Source organism: Tamandua tetradactyla, chromosome 22, assembly GCF_023851605.1.
Source record: "Tamandua tetradactyla isolate mTamTet1 chromosome 22, mTamTet1.pri, whole genome shotgun sequence".
NCBI classification, from domain to species: domain Eukaryota; kingdom Metazoa; phylum Chordata; class Mammalia; order Pilosa; family Myrmecophagidae; genus Tamandua; species Tamandua tetradactyla.
In genome coordinates, this window is record NC_135348.1 from 26879315 (window position 1) to 26898478 (window position 19164).

The window sequence follows — 19164 nt, forward strand, 5'->3', positions numbered from 1 at the left end:
TATTTTTCATTTTTTATTCATTTTCTTCTGGTTAATTGCTGTATTCTTCAAAACTGCCAGAGGAGACGATTTTGATCACTTTTGAGTGGAAAGAGAAGCATCTTATGTGGAAATGTATTTGGTCGCCATTTTCTGTTTTTCAAGATTAAATAAGAAAACAATATACAACTTTAAAAGAAAGAGGGATGGAAAGAGAATACCTATACTAATGAGCATTTAGATGGTTTTTCTCAGGATCAGCCAGTACATAGGTTTAAGTCGTGATCTCTGAAATGACTTCTCATGCATGTGATTCACGTAGTCACCTGTGTGGAGAAATTTCTGTTGTTCATTTTGTTCTAATTTGATGAGATTTTTGTGTGTGCTGAAAGAGAGGCATTTTGAGATTAAAAAAAATTTATTTGGTCCCTAGTTTCTATTTTTCAAGATGGAATGATTTATAACCAATATCCTCTGATATATTAGTTGAATTTATCTACTTATGATGAAAGGTTTAGCCTGTGACTCACCAGCTGTCTGTACATCTGTCTTTGTCCATTCCTGGAATGTGCTCACAGTTTCACAAGACCAGATTCTTGATCTGGACCGGTGTCTGCCTCTCTCTGTTATGAATGGAACACCATTGACTGTGGAGAGCAGTGGGTGTGCAAGAAAGGGTCAAAATTCCTTCATGGGGAAAGGTTTAAAGGCTTTTGACATTTTTCAAATGCAGTCACGACATTTTAGCATTTCTAAAAACTAGCATTTAAAGCTAGACCCTCACACATGTTTTTTAAACTTTGTTCAGATGTAGGCAAGCTGTGAAATATTGAAGCAGAGAAAACACACACATGCAGGCACATACTGCTCACACATGCACACACACACACACACACACACACACACATACGCACTGCGCTCCGTAAGGCTGGGGAGGTCTAGACTGGATTTCGAAATGAGTTTGAGCACTATTTTTTTTTATTGATGACAAGGACAAATATTAAGCCTTAACAGGAAGAGAAAATGATGTGATCTAGAACTGTATTGTACAACAAATAAGGTGAAAATGCAAATTTTGTCCTTTTTTATTCATACATCTGTTCCTAAGGAATGACAAACATACTTCCTCTTGCCGAAATCCAGTCATTGTGAGGCCAAATGACATGCTAATCTGGCAGTAATTCCCTCATCGATGGAATAAATGTGGGGAAAACTGAGCATGATGAATTGCCATTTGATTTGAATTCATCTTCATCTGGCAAAAAACAAAAGTAAAATAAATGGTCATAGGAACATAGCAACACAGATGTTCAGAAGCTGAGGAAGCAACCAGTGGTTTGAAAATAATTCTCCCTACACTATGCTTCCAAAGATATGGAACCAGTGAATCACCAAGTGTGAATTCAATTTTGGCCCTGGTGGGTGTCAGTAAATAGCAGTTGTATGAAAGCAAAGTCTACTCTGCAACTTCATCCCAGACCTGTGGTTGTGTATTTCCTAGAATGCTCCATGAACGAGTTTATATAACTTGTCCCAAGCATTGGCAGCTGAAGAGTTTTCTCTAATCCAGTCCTAAATGCGACTAGCAGAAAAGAACACATTTTTTAAAAGTATATTAGTATCTATGTAGGTAGGAGACAGAAAATTGAAAAGGCTTATAGAAATATAGCCCCCCTCACTTCCTCTCATACAAAGTTATAAAAATAGAGACAAAATTTTTATCAGCTATCAATCAGACCAAGCTGATATTTGACAACTTTTTGCCTGTCATGCTGTTCCCTCTTAGTACAATAATTATTTCCACTATCTCTATAACTTTTCAGTGTTCCCATTTCCATCTCTTTCTGGTAGTTTTCCCCCAAATAATTAGACCCTTATCTTTGCCTCTCCTATTGTCATTTTTCCTTTGTATTTTTTTCAGTCCAGGCTTTCAAGTGGACACCTTGACTTGTCATGTAGTGATTTCAATTTTTTTGTAAAACATATTGCATAGATCTTATACCTAAGGACAAGAAGAATATTTTATTGGGATTATGCTTCAAAAAGTGATAAGAATAATTGATAGGAAATGTTTTCCTATACAATCATGGTTCAATAAACTTGTATAGGTTACCATTTAAGCATAATTTCTTGAAAGTGAATAAATGTTTTATATCCGAGAATCCAAAGCAAAGTGCATTAACTGGAGTAGTGTATTAAAGAAAATAGTTTTGGTAATGCTTATCAAATGTTGGGAAAATCTTAATGATACAGAACATAACTTCGCAGTCCTGGAATCTCCACTTTTTAACTAAAAGCTTTTGTGCAAGTTTTTAAATCTCTTAAAGCTACCAATTCTCTCATCTATAAAATGAGAACACTATTGGAATGTGCCTCATAGGGTACATTATGAGAATTAAAAGAGATAATGTTTATAAAATGCTTATCTCAGTGGCCTGGCATGTGGCAAATACTCCTTAAACAATAGCTGTAAATAAACATTAATGTATTAACAAGTTACTCCCATTCCCAAATCAGAACACATATTAAGATCAACTGATTCTCCATTAAGGTATTCCACGTTTTTTCCAGAATTTCACAACTGACTGGCATAATGCCTGACATCCCAATTGAAGGAAATGGGCTGAAAGCACAAAAATCAGAATAAATTTTAGGTAATTGAGGGAGCCACCTGGCTCAATGGCTTTAACTTTCCTGTTAATCTACAACTGAATAGAAAACCAGTGCTTTCAACGCCAAGGCAAGGTCTTTTCTGTACTTTTCTTTGTCAGCTTTCAAATAATCATGTCATATAAGTATTTAGTAAAAGAAATTAAGAGAATGAGAATGGTTACAGAAATTTATGTAACTATTTTCTCATATATTAATGATTGGATCTTGCAAAATTGGTTCATTTCGTCTCCATTTCCAGGATTTGGATGTAGACTCAAAATAGGCAGGGGACTTGCTTTAAAAAAGACCAACTTTTCTGAGCCTTTGGTTACAGCTATTGATTAGAATTTGCTCCTGGAAGGTGTCACTAAGCTCAATTCTGATAGGCTATTAAGTGGTCAAGAGAGTGATTGTATGTGTGCTTGAAGGATATGATTTGGTTAAGATATTTAAATTTTAAAATAATAAAAAATTTCATTAATATTACACATATTTGTACTCTGTGGCCTTTTGGATTCTTTAAAAATATATATAGGGTGACTTTTTGTGTGCATATGGGCGAGTGTGTATGTGTGTGTGTGTTTAATTTACTAAAGAGGAGATCTTGATAAACAAGAATAGAATTCCTTTTCTTCAGCTCTACCACATACTTATAAGAGTATTATGAGAATTAACTGAGACAATAAACTAAGTACTTCATAAATGTTGATTGCCTTGGATTCTCCCCAATTCTTCCAGATAATCTTGAGTGTGTATTGTGGGTGGGGAGATAATCAATTTGGGGATCTGAAATCAAGGAAGGTAAGAATCATTAACTTCAATAGAGGTTACCAGTAACTACTGATTTTGAGCATTCCATTTATATTTTCTGGTATTTATTTTTCTGATTGGGGCAAGTGGAAATTGATAGTATCTTTTGTTTCCTTGAAAATTTTACATTTCTTTTTCTTCAGGACATATTGAGAAATTACGGATGCAGTAATGGAGCCAAACTGCATTTTTTTTTTTCAGACTCATCTTATCTTGCACAGAAAAAGCCTCCAGGAAGGAAAACCAACCTGAACTGTACTAGTTAAAATTTTAGAAATTTAAAAATTTTTAAATGCTACTGAGAACTTTGGGAATAGCTTGTTCCTTCATAGTAATGCCGGAGGAATTTGATGGCAAAGTAGAGAGACCTGACAGTGTTGATTTGCCTTTTATTTAATTTTGTTGAATTTAAATTGCTTGTCGTGAAAACCTACTTCTTTAGATGAAGTGAGGCTCACATTTTACGCAATAAGATTTGTGATCTCCAAGTAAAACATGTTTCCTTCAACACATTAAGTAAGTCAAATATACAATTCAGTAGAACTTATTTATTGGGTTTTTGTTTGTTTGGTTTTTTCCCTCACTTGGGCAGGTAAGCTGCAAATAGCAACAGTCAGAACACACCCAATGAAGACATGTTTAATTTTTACTGCATTCCATACTCTTGAATCGTTAACTTTTCATTAAGAAATAGCTATCGTTCCAGTGTTAGACTTACCAAGACATTTAATTATGTAATATCTTCGTTATCAAGCTATAGCTTCATGAAGCTTTCTTTGAAAATAAGTTAGATCTTATATTTTCTCCAGGGCTTGTCATTTCAAAAAAACAAAATGCTTTTACCTAATAGTTTAGAATTTGAAACCTGTATCAAATTATTTGGTATTTTCTTATGCTTGATTCAAAGTAAATAACGTTCTATTGGCCTTTCATCCAAAGTAGTAGTGTACTTTCCATTAGTTGTAGGGTGGCCTCCTCTTTCTCTCTTAATTTTTCTTCCCAATGGAAAGCAAAAGTAACCCATGGGACTTTTTTTAGCCATAATGGCCCACTGAAGAAATATATTTGAAAAATTCTATCCCCAGTCTGAGGGTCTCAATTTACATTTTATTGAGTCTAGTGTTCTGGGGAAATTTTCAAGGTGCAGTTCTGTATTTGCGTAAGAAGTAGTGTTTTTTGTAATTTAGGTTTAAGCGAGGGTATTTCTGAAAGCCATTCCTTCGTGTGGTTGCTATGTCTTCTTTTGTTTACATGGGATATTTTTTTCCCCCTTCATCAAGTGTGTTCTTTGCCCTCTCACCTTTCCCAGAACTACTCCACTCTGCTCTCAGAACATTTGTTAAAATTTCAGAATCACCTTTGCCATGGAATGTTGTGATACACCAGTTTAGTTGAGCCATCCACAGCACTTATCCCAGTAGTTATAATGATTTGTTTGCTATCTATCTCTGAACTTCTCACGGATAGCAGCCACATTCAGATTTTTAACTGCAAGCATAATACTATGTAGTAGGTGCTCAGTGCTTTGTGGATGAAGGAGTATTTGAAATAATAGTCAACATTTACTAAACAGTTTGCTAAATGCTGTGGATAACATGGCAGCATTTTTTTTTTTGTATGCTGTATGGCAGGGTCACATTTCATTATTTTTCCATGTGAGAATCCCATTTTTGCAGCACCATTTGCTGAATTTTTGTTTGCTTGTTTGTTTGGTTTTGGGGAAGTGCATGGACCAGGAAATGGCAGCACTTTTAAAAATTAAAAATTTTCTCAGACCGTCACATGAGGCTCATGGTTTTATTAGGAGCCATTGATTGAGAAAATTAATGATGATGAAAAGAAACCATGAATTTTGTAACATTGAAATTCACTTTAATTTTGTAAAACATAATAATGTCTACGGACATTTGAAAATGAATACTACATATATGAATGTGTATGTTTGTTTAGATATCTACTGACAGTCCACCTGGTACATTTGACTTGTTATTGTAGCTCATGCCCCATCCGCCCCTAAGTTTTGCAGTTCACATATAGGAAACCTCTGATACAAGTGTCACTTAAAATGAGTATATGAGTAGAAGACCAGACTCCCCAGTTTGCTCAGGACTGACCTACCTTGTGTCTGTGGTTCTTGTGTAATTATTAACTCTCAAAAGTGCCTTAACTTGGACAATACATTTTATGGTCATCCTGCTTATAGGCAGATATTTATATGGCATTTGGTTTTTCTTGATCCCAGCAAAGAATAACACAAAAAATAAAAGAAGAACTAGTTATTATTTCTGTCTCCAAGTGATTCATCCCCACTAACATAATTTTTATTTCAATTTGCCTACTTGTTGAGAAAAGGTAGTACACATTTTGCTTTATCATTTCTAGCCATTCAAGCATTAGTACTTGATGCGTGTATGTGTGTGTGTGTGTGTGTGTGTGTGTGTGTTTGTGTGTATGTATGTCCATAATTATAATAAATTGGAAAATGCCAATTCTGGAGTTGCATTTAGGAAATCCTTACTTCCTGGACCTCTTGAGTAGCCTGATAATCAACAAACCTCGCTGGTTCCCTGATTTAGCTCTTGCAGTTCATGTGTGTGTTGGTGGGGAGCAGATTTTAAAAACTGTTACAAAGCGTCCATCTCTTATTCAATTTTACAATACTGCACTAGTCAGCGTTCTCTAGAGAAACAGAACCAACAGGAGAGATCTGTAAATATGAGATTTATAGAGATATCTCACACATCCGAGAGCAAACTGTGAAGCTGCTGGCTCCACTGACAAACTCCATAGTTTGGCCTGGACAGACTCCATAGGAGAGACTCATTGGGCTGAAGAAGGAGTGAAAGAGTCTCTCTTTCTCCTTGAAAGCTTATAACTGATTGGATTATCTCGTTGTGAGAGACACGCCTGCATTGATTGCTGCTGTAATCGCCACAGATTCAATCAGCTGACTGATGATTTACTACAACAGCCTTCCAGTTTATCAACCAGCCACAAAATATCCTTGCAGTAACAGTCTGGCAGTGCTTGCCTGGCCAGACAGCTGGGCATCATCACTTGGCCACATTGACACCAGAACCTAACCCTCACATGTATCTTCCCTCTTTTGCCAAGACCCATTTTCCTAACGATACGTCTTGAAATGAATCAATGAATTCTGCACTCTGGTGTGCATGCTCTCTGTCACTGTTCATTAACCTTAACTAGATAACCTGGTCCTAGATTATCTCCTACTCCATACCAGTGTCTAAAAAGTTGTGTTCCCTGCTAAAATTTCGTCTATTTTTTTAAGGAAACAGATATGATTCTCCAATACCTATTCTCAGCCACCTGCAGATAAGTGCCATAACTTTTTTCCCAAGACTTTCTACCTTATTTTTTGAAAATGTTATTCCAGCACTTATTCTTCACCCATCACACTGATACCAATTGGTCTTTTTCACACCTCCTGACGGTAGACAGTGTCTTGGGCATGTTTGGGTATCAGTTACAAGAAGACCCCAACCTCCCGAACCCTGAACCTGCCGTTCATGTTAGACCTTCCAGTCAGCACCCAGAGCCTCCTCTCTTCTCCCCAAGGCTGCCCGTCCCCTGATAGGCTATTGCCCAAATCTTGCTGCTGGCCACGTTCGCCCATCTCTGGTGTGCATGTGGCAGGGGAGGGCTCTCAATCGTAGGCCTCAGCCTGTGTTGGGTAAAGATGACTTCACTCCTGTGAATTCTTTCTGCCTCTGTAGCTGTTTCACTGCTTCTCCACGTATCTCTCGCCAACTCTCACTATTCCAGGTCATGTCTCTGCTCTTACTACCATCAAAATAAGAATGAGATTCTTTTCATAGCTATTATCAGGCCCCCCAAAAAGCTGCCAGCTGCGCTAATTTTCAGCCTTCTCTTTTGATTTCTTGATTAAATCCTATGGGCCATATTGAAGGATATTTAAGTCTACCACCCAGTGTCATGTTCTCAGCAGTGTCCCAGAGTGTAGCATGCACCCCAGCTGTCACCAGGGCTTCACCCAGAGGTTGAGGGTAGACTTTGTCTTCTCCTTTTGTTTAAGGGTCTTGTTCTGGGACTTACAATTCAGCCCCATATTCCCACCCCTTTGGGGTGCACATGCAAGCAGCACCTGAAGGGAATAATCTGATGCCTGAGACTGCTCGGAAGCAATGGGAAAGCAGATAAGGAAGAGGGTTTTCCTTCTCTCCATTTGTTATAATTATTTTATATACAATTTTAACTATATGAACTATAAGTATTTTAATTTAATTAGTGAATAAATTAATTGTGTATATTTCAACCTGTTAGTATATATGGTTGCATTTTGGCTGCTTTAAAATACGAATTCTTCTAACATGAACATAACTAGATGGGAATTAATGTTTCTTTACTTTTTTATGATCATGGGTAATTCTCCAATATGTGTAGATAGTGCCTCATCCACTTATTTATATTGTCAATCTCCCATCAATTGCTTTTTCTTTAATATTATTACAAATGGCACCAAATTCAGCTACTACCAGTCTTCCCAGGAAAAAATGAAATCTACTTTTACAGCTGGAAATAATTTAGTCCTTGGCACTGAGCTCCTTAGCTTTCTGTCTTGGGAAAAATGCTTTTTTGATCCAAAAGTTTATTGCAGAAATCGTATAAGCTTCTGTGTACATGATGAAAAAATAAAATAAATGATATTATTATATTGGGAAACTGGGGCTTAATGTCTTCAAAGCAATATGGAAATTCCAAATCTTCTTGAGCTATTTCATTTCTTTCAGAATAAAATGCAGTTCGAATGTTCTCATCATTTTATGTTTATGTTTCCTGTCTTCTTCCAAATTCTTTTAATGAAATTTATTTCCCTTGTTGTCATTAGCTTATCTTCACATTAAAATAATTTTCCCAGTAAACATTATGCATTGGTTTCTTAAAGGCCTTACAAATTATGATGTAGGAAGGTAGTATAATTCACACTGGCTGTTTGAGTATAATGCAATAAATTCCTGGGTGCTGCATTTTATGCTTTCTAAAATGCAAGGGGTGATTTAGTAGAAAAATGAGCAAAAGTGATCTTATTTAAAAAAAAAAAGTAAAAAAACAAGTGGAATAACACATTTTAAAAAAGAAATAGAAAACTGTGTCAGTAAAGTAAATAAGGATAGTCAACCTGTCTCTAATTTTCTCCTGCAGTTCACCGCTATACATCTTTTCTTATTCCGTGTTTAAGAATAGCATAAATAAATAAATAAAATGCTTATAAATCTGTGCTAAATACTGGGTCCAAGTCAGGGATTGGGAAGGTGGGGACCTAGAATACAGGCTGGTGGAGAACAGAACACTTTGTTGGAAATATTCAAACCAGTAGTCCAGGACCTGCAGCAATTTTGAGCTAAGGACCTCTTAGGTCAGATAAGTAGATTACTATTTAGGTATGTATCTATTTGATGCTATTCTGTTTGATATTAGGAAATTATTTTGAACAATTTCTCATTTTTACATTAAGCTGGATGTGGCATGAGCAAGCATAATCTGTTTTTTTTTTTTTCAGATAAATGCATGTATCAACAATTCTAACAAATATGTTGTAATTGGGGTTTTCCTTAACAAAACATGAATACAGTGTGGCCAATTCATTATAGAGATTCACAAACATTCAATGGTTTTCCCTGCATAGAACCCATTGCTTCTTTGACACAACCTTAGTTTTACGTACAGGTTACTTCTCAAAAGGTAAGAGTCTCTCTCAAACCTTTCAGGACCTGTTATAGCTTGCAGAACAAAATCCCAATGCTAAGTCTAGCATTCAAAGACAGTAGTGGTCTGACCTCTCAACTGTCTTTCCAACCTCACCGATTGGTCATTCATTCAACAGACTTTTTCAAACAACTGTTATATGCCGAAAACTTACTAAAAATGCAGCAATGAACATGGCAGGTATAGCCCCACATACAAACTTTTAAATTAAATATTGGAAGGGCCTACTGTATTTGTTCTTGTTCCTTATGCTTTTGCCAGAAATATCCTTAGCATTCTTCAAGCACACTTCACATTTCTATGCTATTGTGACTTTGCTCATGATACCCTAATGATATCCTAAATGCCCTCCTGGCTTCCCACCCCACTTCTCAATTCCTCATTCTTTCTAGATATAATCATAGTCCTTAATCTATTTTTTTAAGTTGTATTGTGAAATAATTTCAAATTTATAGGACAATTTGAAAAATAAAACATAACTCATACAGAGAACTCAAGCATACTCCCCGTCCAGATGTCCAGATCCACCAACTTTTAATATTTTGCCACATTTGCCATATTCCTTTTATTTTTTAAGACACCATTCAAACATGAACTTAAAAACAAACCTCTTAGGCGGGCCACGGTGGCTCAGCAGGCAAGAATGCTTGCCTGCCATGCCTGAGGACCCGGGTTCGATTCCCAGTGCCTGTCCATGTTTAAAAAAAAAAAACCTGTTCCTTTGATTGTCATATCGTGTTGTGTATTTAGCTTTTTTAACTACCAGGCATGACCCTAGTATTTAGCAGACTATTTTGCACGTAACAGACACTAAAGAATGTTTGTTAAACTGAAGTGGCACCATTAAAAATATCTTGAAAATTCTTTTCCTAGAACATACCAAGACATGGAACCTGTTTACATTGAAAACTCCCATTATACACTAACAGCATATCAAAACTTCATTAATTTTATTTTTTAACTCATTTTATTAGTTCATGAAGTAGTTGGAAGCAATTGCTGTAAGTTGTATCCCAAAATATGCTCTTTGGTCCCTGGACTAAAGAAGTCCTTAAACCTAGAGGACCCAACCTCTCTGAAACATCAGATAGTTCCATATCCCTGCCCCAAATTATGGACAGACCCTTCCAACATGGAAAAGTTAGAATGGCCAGAGCCCAAATAATTCTAAAGAGAGAGATAGAAAGATCAAAGATGATGGTGGAGTTGTTCAGAGAAGATAGGATTTAACAAATGAATATGAATGCCGAACCATTGAATTGATATTTCTTTTAGTCTATAGTACCTCAGAGCAGCCAGAAGTAAAAACCTAAAATTGTGGAATTGTATCCCATGTCAAACTCTGAAATATATTCTACAATTAATTGTGGTGCTGTGCTTTGAAATTTATTGCTTTTTTGTATATATGTTATTTTCACAAAAAAGGAAAAAAAGTCAATTGTGATGACAAAAAAAATATTTGTGCCTTTTAGCCTCCTATATTCCAAGCAGCTAGATGGAAAAATCTGAAAGGATTGTATGGTAGCCCAAGACAAACTCTGGGGTCTGTCCTGTAACCACTCGTTAAGAAGTTCTTTGGGAACCATTACTTTTTTATTTCTTCACTTTGTATATATGATACATTATACAATAAAAAAGTTATTAAAAAATAGGCCCATTTAGCTTTAGGATTTAGCTTTAGGAGGAATTTCGTTAAATTCCTTCTACCTTACAAAGCATCAATTTGCATTTACGGCATCGTTTGAAATTTCTGGAACACCTTATGGTCATTTCCATAAATATATAAGTCACTCGTGTGGTGTTAAGGTTTTTTTTTTCTACTAGTCTACCTTTGTTATTTTACCCTACTGTAGTGATAATTCTGTACATCATTTGCATTTTTTTCATTGTGCTAATCTTAATCTTATCTTTATCTTTGGGCTCCAAAGGTTCAATTACACAACACTGAATGTCAAATGTATCATGTGTACTTAGACTCATTCTTGTGAAGGGGCTAAATGTATGCAGGGACATAACTTGGAGTAGAGTAATTAATGAAGGATCACTGCCTTGCTATGCTGTGTTCTGATAACTACTGTTGTTTCTTGAAATAATAGTGCCATTTTTTTATGGGATTTAGAGTTGCTTTGCCATTTAGGGCTTGGGAACACATCCATTTTTCCCCCATTGAAATTAGAGACATAAATGACTTACGTTATATTCTCTTCTCCACTCATCCACTAAGCATTCCATGGCATTCTGCTTAGAGTGAACTGCAATGAAAACTCTTATATTCATGACATTGAGAACTGTGCAGGTGAAATAATTAGTGGCAGCAGGAAAGAGTTCTGATTTAGAGACTTTTGCTTTCTGGCTCACACCAAGAGGACTTTTATGAGCAAGTGCTGCTCTCTCCTTTCCCCAGAGTTAAACACCTTATTTTGTGATAAACATTCCCAGGGTGTCTCTTCATTCCTCACTTAGGTTTGGAAGGGAGATTGCCTAACAACCCTGAAGTCATTAAACACATTGGAGCTATGGCTTTCTGAGTTATGTTGTATGGCTCTCTGAGCTATGTTGTAGAGAGCTGATGAAACTAAAAGATACTTCCATTGTATTTTGAAGATTACTTTGATCAGATGAAAAGCCAAAGGCACTGCCTTTCTGGAGTCACAGATTTCAATGTTTTATAACTGGCCTATAGGACTGGCTTTAATGCTTGGTGTCATCATTTGTGAAGGGATTTTCCATGGCTGGTCTGCCAAGGCATGACTGGCCATTTTCTTGAAAGAATGAGTACTGATCATGAGGTCCACTTCCGCATTGTTTAAGGCTATCCAGCTTCCATTAAATTAAGGACAATGTTTTTAAACTCTCTGGACAATAAAGTTTATAAAAATTAAATATACTCCTTCTTGCAATGTATTAGTATTTCAAGTGTTGTAGGACCCTCTGATTTAAATTTTCCATAAATTGAACAAAGGTTGAGGGAGGGGAATTGCAGAGAGGCTGTTTGCCATAATCCGGTATATCCTGAGTTTGTGAAGAAGTAGGTCTGGTTTATGTGTTACTTGAGAAAAAACAAACTAGACCAGGAGGAGCGATCTGGAAGTTACTTGGAATTGTGTGGTGCTAGAGCCATTCTATAAATCATCAAAAGAATGGCATTCTGTGTAATCCTACAGAATCCAAGGAAGATGTTTCCTTTTTTTTCATGAAATGTGTGCATTCTGTGGTTTCTACAATATTTTCGCTCTCAGGAAATATCAGTGTGTGCTCAGAAGCTATATATAGGTAGCTTCTCCATGAAAATGCTCTTGGGTAACTGCAAGAACATTTGTGAAAAAAATCTAGGCCACCTATTCCCCGAATCAAATCGCTCCCAAATACTCGCTGAGAAAGCAAATAGTCATTAATGATTATAGTATATTTTAATAGATGTTGGATTTAGAGAATTCAAATGCTATTTTTGATTGCTGATTTCAGAAACATTCCAAAATTAATGTCATTGTATCCAAGAAAACCCAGTAAATAATTGGTTATCTTTTAGGATATGGGCTTTACTGACAAGGCTTGTTTTTCTATTTGACGTGATATTTTCACTGTTGGAGAACATATATAATAAAGGGAGGTATCAGGATTATCTTTGGAAATTTTATAATATTTTAGTTTGAAAAACATGTCATTTTCACCATTATCCCAGAACCAACTAAAATTCAGTGTCTTAAATACCCAACAGTTCTTGCTTGAAAATAAATAGCAAAACCATAATCACTATTTAATTGTAAAAAAGGATATTAAAGAACATGATTTTGCATTGTTGCTTTCTTTTATTGCTTTGCTTTTTTAGTGTTCTCTTTTAGCAATAAAAGTCATACTCCATTTGTCTAAAATCTCATAAAGCTGGAATTTCCTAAGAGTACTGTCTGTAATGATTATGGCAAAATTCCAAAAATTTCCAGAGGGAACAGGCTTTTATTCTTTTTAAACTGTCAAGCTGATGGCAAAAGCAAGCACTCTAGTTAAATGACTAAGCAAATGGTTTATGAGACATGCTCCAGTCCTTTAGAAAGAATCCATAAGAAACATCTGGCTAAGTGACTGAACACCATTTGTGGTCATGCATATCAAAGATTAATCATCAAGGATTGTGACTACTTCCAGCCACTACCTCTTAATGAATGCCAAATGTGAATCCATCAGCCTTTTTTTAAAATTATTGTTCTCATGACATCAGGAACATTTGAATGGAGCAGTGGTCTTCTGCTCTACACGGCAACATGATTAATTCTGCAAAAGGATTTTTGGTTCCAGCTTGTCCGAATGCTGTGGGTATGCAATATGCAGAGTGAGATTTCAACAGTGTATCCATCAGTAGCAAAGTATTCTCAGCTGTGTGAGCCCATCATCTTTATATTCTAGCTTTAAATTCCTGGCAGATTTATTCTGCACTCGATATACAGCTTGATCAATTAAAATTAGACAAAAAAAGTATTCCCAGCTCACTTGCTATTGAATAACAATCTTTAAAAACTATAATGCAAGGAATATTAGAAGTTAATGTTGGACGGGCCACAGTGGCTCAGCAGGCAGAGTTCTCGCCTGCCATGCTAGAGACCCGGGTTCGATTCCCAGTGCCTGCCCATGCGAAAAAAAAAGGAATGTCTACGCCAAATGTACATGGATAAAGGACTGGTTAAATAATATATTGTAGAACATTCATCAAACACATATTATGGGTGGGGTTTGGGGGGGGGGTCCTTCAGGGGCTGAGGCTGATAGAGACCATGGCTTTCAAGGTTCCCCTAAGTGTCAGCATTCAACCAGTAGCTGGGAAGAGGGAAAGAGGATGCAGTGTGGGAAGTTCTTGTGGCCCAGGCTGGGAATTGGCACATAATCCCTGAGCAGGACTTGGTCACATGGTCACATGTAATTACAGGAGAGACCAGAAAATGCAGTATAGCTGTTTGCCAGGAGAAAGAGGAGCAGGTTTAGACACCAGCTAATCAGTCTTTGCTACAGAGGTGAGGGGAACTAGGTAGAGGATGAAACAGGAGCAGGATGGAAGCTTTTCACTCTAAAAGTGTGTGTGTGTGTGTGTGTGTGTGTGTAATTTGAAACAATGTGAATGTATGACCTATTCAAATAAACTTTCAGAAAAAAGGTCATTTTCTATATAATAACTCTTAGAATCCCTATCCTATTTATAAACCAGAGAATTGTGTCATTTATTGTTGTTTTTAAGCATGTTCTATTCCCTTTGAACCAACTTGTCCAAAATCAGGGAAAACCTCTTCACAACCTGGATTCAGTGCATTTGGGGGATATTTTTTCTCCTCTCCTCAATTTCCTGAGCCTCTTAGCACCTCAGTTGGCAGACCCACTAAAGAGGAATGATTTTGTGTTCAGCTGACAAGGAAGAAGTTGGCCTTGCCTGTGTTTAACTAGGGTAAAGCATCCGGCCAACCCCTTAGAAAAATCACTATAAAGACACCTCCCTCCAAAAAAATCTGGTCTAGGCAGATGGCACATCACAGCTTCATATGGCGTCATGTGAAGCTGAGATGTGTTACTCTTCACTCTGCTGCTCAAATATCTTCAAAGCTTCACATCACTTATCATGCGAGATCCAAACTTCTTAGCCTAACAGACAAGACTTGCCCTGATCTGACATTAGCCTGTTCCCAACCTTATAGCTTGCCAATTCCTTTGATTTTCCTTGATGGTTGAAACCGCAGTTTTCCAAGCTGGTGTTCCGTAGCAGATTTTTCTGGGAAATATTAATAAGTATGCTAGAGACAAAAGGTACTCCATAAAGAGATACGTTTGTGAAACATTGTACCACATACCTCATTCTCTCTTGGGAATGAGTGAGTGTGTGTTTGTGTGTATTTGAAAATTTTATTTATTAAAAAGTATATTTTTGAATAGGTCATATCTACAATATATATTGAAGGATCTGAGAAGTTCCACTGCTTAGATGCTTGTTTAATTCCATCCACCCATTTGTCCTAGTGCTTTCCAAGTGAATTTCAACCAAGTGAAAATGCATCCCACTCCCTCCTAAGTGTTCTTCAGAGCACTGATACACAAAACAGAGTGACAACTGCTGCTCTAGACCTGCAGATGGTCAAGATACAGTACCGATTAGCCACATATAACTACCAAGCACTTGCACATGTCCCACATTGTATTTCTATTGGACAGCACTGGTCTAGGCACATTTCAAGTGCCATCCGAAAGGTTTCCGCTTGTCAACCTGAATGTTCTATGCAGAACTCCCTCCAATAGACTCTTACTTTGTGTCTTTTCACAATGTACCATAAATATCTGCTGATGTACCTTGCTCATCAGCTAAATGGTTTGTTCTTTGATGCTTGCTTTATTCATTCTGGGGATTCCAGTGTTTCGTACGGTGCCTGACATAAAAAGTGTCCCTTCTTTCCCCTCTACATGTTTTTTTGTTTTGTTTTTTTTTTTCAATTTTGTATAGAAATTTATTAGACATAATTAATTTGTAATACAATAGAGGATCTAGACAAGGTAAAAAATAGTTATTTAAACTTTTTATTTTCCCTGATCTAGCATCTTTCATTTCTCTTAGAATTCCCAAAACGTTCTTTCACAAATAAATCCCATGTCTTAATAGATAGCTTTAAAAATAGAGAAACAAGGACCTGAGTCTAGCTTTTAAGCATCTCAATCACCTTTATGGGAAATTTAATTTATTTAGTGCACATTTCTTGTCTCATTTCCATTCAAGTAAGTTAGAGAGCCTTACTGATGGAACTGACTCTAGCCTCCTACATGAAAGAATCCTATGTCAACGGATCACAAATCACCAAGTCAGGAAATAGGAACATGAAGAGAGGGCATTAACTCAGTCACTCTGGTGTCGTCTTCACTGGCCCCTTACTGCTCTTTTTTACCTCACCCAACCACTGTATAAATAGGAAAATCTAATTTACCATAGAAAATTGTGACTCTCCTATACTCATATTCATGAACGTTTTTAACTATGTAAATTTTGATGCAAATTAAGAGCATTGTCTAAACTATTTCAGCATTTTAAATAAAACAATCTAATTGGTAAGTCTAGATACGGTTTCAATTTTTGTAAAAAAGAATGCAAATTATTGACCACAGAATTCTGGAGTCTCACACTTCCACTTAAACATGAGGGCAGTGAGATATCATGGAAGGAATACTGACTGGGAGTCAGAGGATGGCGGTTCAGGCCTAGAATGTAAATCCCTTCAACTTTTTCAGCCTCTGCTTCTGATTTTGCATAGTCATTGTACTTCTTTACGACCTCTTCCTATAGACATACTTTAAATCATGATGCTGTCAGATGCTTTTATGATTCTGCTTCTGGACAGAGCAAGGACAGGAGTGCAAATTAAGAGGCTGCAAGCCCAGCTCCCCTCCATCCTGCCACTGACATCCGTGGAGGGGGGAATAACTGATCAGAGAAAAATGGGGGTCCCTACTAGATCTGAGAGTGCTATGTATCAGACTTACTGTGATCAGGTGAAACCAATTATCCATACAACCCCAAGGTTACTGTATATTAGTGCTTAGTTATTACTCTGATTGAGTCTCTTTCAATTTTTATTTATTCAACAAATACTAAGCTTCTACTGTGTGCATAAGAGATACTCAATAAATGTTAAATAAAGGGGAAATACTCAGAAATCCCTCCAGTTCTCAAAAAAATACACACAAATCTTCATGCTCTCTTTCTCCTCCCTTCCTGCCCCCACTTCGACTTATGTCACACGTCACTAACTGCTCATGCAAACAAGTCCTTAAGCACAATGGGACATTACTCTATGAGTAATACAAATGCCCATTTCACTGAGAGGTAACCTTTTAAAGAAGGTGTTAGTCCTCAGCCTAAAAACACCCTAGCAGGTCCTTAGCTTCATCTGAGGATATGGTACAATGATGATGCCTGCTATGGAAGACACAAGACCTCCAAGTCCAATGATGCCGGGATTGGACTTACAGATTCCCAGTTGGTCCAAAGGGATGAGGCTATTGGAGAGGTTTTTCACTGTGTCCAGGAGCAAGGGAGGGTGTTTCCTCAGGGATCGGAATAAGAGAAGGAGAAAGGACTGAAGCCATTCTGTTTCTGCATCAGCCACACTGTACCCAAGAGGATTCTGGGATGGTGACTTCTCCCTCTTTGCCCGGTCATGTGCGACTTTTTCCATTTGCAGGGAGATTTCATACAGATCCCTGGCCAGGTTCAGCAGGAGAGAATAGTAGTAGTGTCGGGCAGCCCACATTTGCCATTTCTCTTTGTTGATGCCAGCGGCAAGCCCTATGTTCTTCACCCAGAGGATGGTGTCACAGGTGAAATAAATCACACGGTTCAGATTGGCTAAGATTAGGCATAAGCGGGGCACCAGGTCAGTGGCATGAATGCTCTGCTGAGTCGCCCATATAGCATGGACCACGTTGCCTAGTCTGAACCATTTACGGCCAGTACTCACACTGGACTCCAGTTTCTTGAGCTTCATTACCACCTTTTCTTTGTCAGCTTTAGGTTCTAACAAATATCTAAGCAACCTGCATGTGTTCTGAGTGGCTCTGAAGAGGCCCTCTCGGCCCTGGGTCTGGTTGGTGAAGCGGATAAAGGCGTCCACAGCTCCCAGGCCGAGTCCACGAGCCACACGCAGGTCAGCAGTGAGCCCACAGCCCAGGTTGTCCTCCACGGTCCCCGGAGAAGGGGACGGGCCCACCGCGTGGAGGGGGAGGGCTGACTCCCTCCGCCCCCGTACATGTTTTTAAGAGAAAAATATTTCTATTCTTTTCTCTTGCCTTTAAATTTTAGCATGCATATTTCACTTCAAGTTTAAAGCTAATAAGTATCCTACTCCTAGAAGAAATAGAATATTTTATGGCTAGTCATCTCTATAAAAAACTATTTTTGGGTTTTAGGTCCACTTTGTTTTACACTTTCAAATAAGTGGTTCATGTTACTATGATTATATTGGTTTTGAACAACTAATGCATGTTTAGATATCCATGTTTGCCAATTTTTTTACTCACCATTTCTTCTCCCATCTCTTTTCTTTCTGTGTTCCAGCTTTCTTCTTCCCTAAACAATATATTTTACTAGTTTCTTAGTGTCTTTTAGTGTAAACTGTACAGTATTTGCCTGAAAATGCCTTTATTTTAATATAATTCTTAAATGACAGTTTAGCTAGTAATGGAATAACAGGTTATTTTCTTCCAGTTCATGAATCCTTTCTTCAACAGAGTATAGATTAGTTTTCAGCCTAATTTCTTGGGTTTTGTGAGTTGTTTTTTCTTGAATTGTTATGACTATATTTATCATTTCAAGCTCTATTTGGTTATTTGTTTTAAACTTCCTGGTATTTTCTCATAGTTTTTTGTTCTTTTTCTCATGCTTTTCTTGGCAACTTGTGTTCTTATTTTACAGTCTAGCTTTGATAGTTCTATTATTGAAAGTTCTTGAGGAGGTCTAATCCTGTTACCTGTTTTGTCAGCTAACTCTCATACAAGATGCTCTGTTTGTTTTCTCATTTGGTTTACAATTTGATGTCATTAGCTCATGTTTGCTGGAGCTTAAGCACTGAGAATGCAATGTTCCTTAAGATAAGTGTATGCCCCACAGGGGATGTTTTATATTTGCTTCTTCCAGGAATCCCAGTGATGTTTCTAGGGGTTACTGGGACACACATGTAGCGTAAATTTGAACCCCAAGCCAAGTGAGGGCAGACCCAGAGATATGAATTCTAAGAGGAGAATTTTTTTCCAGTTAGAGGTCAAGCTTGGATAGTTAAATTTATCCCTGTTGTCTTCCCCTGTGCTAGAGGGAATATTATTTTCCTGGCTCAGTGTTTCACTGTAGGCATAGCCATTCTGTGGTCTCATTGCTATAGACAGATTTCAACTCTAATCCTATCATAAGTATGGGTCAAAGCCTTGTTTCTTGTTATGTGGAAGCCACACTTCTTATTACCT

The 19164-nt window shown here is 37.2% G+C and overlaps 1 protein-coding gene and 1 pseudogene across 1 annotated transcript in view; one reads left to right on the plus strand and one right to left on the minus strand.

Moving 5' to 3' along the window:
- The window catches only part of RNF150 (ring finger protein 150), a 286002-nt gene that overhangs the window by 98663 nt on the left and 168175 nt on the right, over positions 1-19164 (plus strand). The gene's annotated exons all lie outside the window — the stretch shown is intronic.
- On the minus strand, positions 16885-17723 carry LOC143666286 (peroxisomal membrane protein 11A pseudogene; annotated as a pseudogene).